General features: G+C 46.6%; 1 pseudogene; it reads left to right on the top strand.

The window, feature by feature from the left end:
- Positions 1-433: 433 nt before the first annotated feature.
- LOC110335148 overlaps positions 434-2737 on the top strand; it is a 4701-nt pseudogene continuing 2397 nt past the window's right edge.

Raw genomic sequence — 2737 nt, 5'->3', positions numbered from 1 at the left:
CACTTCAGCCTGTTTGCCCTTTGCTCCCCTCTTCCCTTTTATCTGCACCTTTTTGTCTGATGTTTTATCCTTTCCTGCGGCCTTTTTTCAGCTTTGTGTCCACCTTGGCAGGGGTGGTCTTGGCTGACAGCCTTGCAGAGCAGCGCTTGGGCTAACCTTCCTCTTGGGCATAGTGGCAGCGAGGGGTGGGAGAGGAGAGCGTCTCCAGATCTGTCGCTGAGGAGCTGCCCTGCCTAGCGGCCACCATACAAACTCTGTTTGGGATATTTTAAATAAGTGGAATCATGTGCATTCCAGAGAACAATTTTCACATATCTTTGCAATCAGGGGATTCAAACATATGAGGAGGTCCTGTCACACAAAACTGTCTAGTGAAGATGACAAGAAGGAGAGAAAAGGATTGGAAAAAGAAGCTAAAATTCCATAGGAAACCATGAGATCTACTAGATCTTTTGCCAATGAGCATCGCCATGGTATGGTGAAACAGTCAACAATCTATCCATCTTTGGAGGAACTTGAAGCTGTGCAAAATATGGTGCCTACTGTTGAATGTACTCTTTTTTTTTTTTTTTTTTTCCAATTTTTTTTATTAGGTATTTACTTCATTTACATTTCAAATGCTATCCCCTATCCCCTCCCTGACCCCCTTCCCCTCCCCACCCACTCCCACTTCTTGGCCCTGGTGTTCCCCTGTACTGGGGCATATAAAGTTGGACAAGGTTTTAGTTTTCTAGTTCTGTCTCAGACTCCTGCATAGCATGGGAGGCGGGGTTAGTTTTTGCAAATCCGGAAAATTACAAAGTTGTTGGGTGGAAGATGGTTGGGGCTAAGGGTCTATGGAATTAGATGGGGTTTTGTCTATGAGTTTGAAGGTATTTTGCTTTTATGGCTTGGGGAAGGGGGAGGAAAGATACCTCTCTCTGGTTGGGTGTGGGGGGAGGTGAAGTGAGAGAAGAGGCAGGTGATAGCTCTTTTGTTTTTTTAATGGAGTCTTGGCCTAGAGTGGGAGAGAGAGGGGCAGAAAGAGCTATTCAGTGTTTCCTCCCCGGCATAAGGAGGCAGGGGTGGGTAGATGGATTTTATTTCTCTTATTAATTGGGCTGTGAGATCTGAAATAGAGTGGTTTCGATCTTTGGGTTTATCTGACTGAGGGGGGTCAGGAGCTGTGTTGCTCTCAGTCTATCCTATTTTATATGGCCCTATGCATTGCTGAATTGCAGCTAAGATCGGTAAAAAAAAAAATCACTGGAGGGTATTTTTCCTTCTCAGGTATCTCTGTCTTTGATGAGAGAAGCTACTCAGATCCACAAGTCCGGGCTGTAAATATTATTATTGGCCTTGCATGGTGCTATCTGATGGACTTCCTACCAAAATAAGGAGGCTTGATTTTTGGCTATCTTTATTCCCTGGTGTTTTAGTAGGGCATGTATTTCCCTGGCCTGGGGCGATTTTTTATGTGACAGTGAGTTGCCCATGATAGAAAAGAGGAGAAGCACTTGCCCAATGGGAACGTTCCCTTGGCCTAGTTGGCTTCGGGGGAGTCCACAGAGGTCCAAAACGCTGAGCCTTCCCACAGATTTAAGAACTGGAAGCTGCCCTGTGGCTTTTAAGTGGCTGCTGCATTACCAGGTTTTCTTTTTGTTTTAAGGAGAAGTTAGATAGACAGTCTTTGCCAATTCACATTTTAGGCTGTCAGTATTTAGACAGAGGCCAGAGGGACCTTCAGCCAATACCAGAGAGTAGCTTTGGCCAGGAGGCTACAGTTGCCCCTTAAGTTTGTCCAAATCCATGTGATGGCCCTGACTGAAAGCACAATAGGAAAAGACAGATTGATTGTCTTCAGAGGTGTCAGGGGGTGGGGCTCCCCTTCCTGAAGCATCCATCCAGTGTCATCCTGTCTGAGCCCCACATCGGGTGCTAGATGTTCATTTTTTTCCCATTGCTATTAGAAAATTCTGTGACAAAAGCAACCCAAGGGAGGATACTTCTTCTGGTTTCCATCTGTGCCCAGGGCTGATCTTATGCTACAGGGCTCCATACATAAATACTGTCAGGAGAAAGCTGGTCTCCCAGGAGTTCTGACAAGCCTGTGAGCACAAATAAGACTACCACTTCTGCTCAGAGGGACCCACCTGGAGACTTCAGGACACAGGAACCAAGGAGCAGCCTGGGACAGGATCCTTTTGGTTTCCATCTGTGTCCAGAACTGAACCTGTGCTACAGCTCTCCATACCCAAATTGGGGGAGAGAGCGGGTCTCCCAGGAGTGCAGACACACCTGAGAGCACAAGTAAGAGCACCACTTCTGCTCAAATTCCTGGCCCAAGAGGGAGCCTCCCAGAGCCATCAGGACACAGGAACTAAGGAGCAGCCTGGGAGAGCATTCTTCTGGTTTCTATCTGAACCCAGATCTGACCCTGTGCTCTCCATACCCAAATTCCTCCTAGAGATAACTGGTCTCCCAGGAGTACTGACACAGAGGCTTGTAGAAGGGACAAGCCACAGTCAGAGACAGCAAGATCAGCTAACACCAGAGATAATCAGATGGTGAGAGGCAAGAGCAAGAACATAAGCAACAGAAACCAAGGCTACTTGGCATCATCAGAACCCAGTTCTTCCACCACAGTGAGCCCTGGATACCCTAACACAGCAGAAAAGCAAGACTCTGATTTAAAATCACATCTCATGATGATGATGGAGGACTTTAAGAAGGACATAAATAACTCCCTTAAAGAAAT

Source organism: Mus pahari, chromosome 17 (assembly GCF_900095145.1).
Source record: "Mus pahari chromosome 17, PAHARI_EIJ_v1.1, whole genome shotgun sequence".
NCBI classification, from domain to species: Eukaryota; Metazoa; Chordata; class Mammalia; order Rodentia; family Muridae; genus Mus; species Mus pahari.
This window is presented reverse-complemented; position numbering and strand designations above follow the sequence as displayed.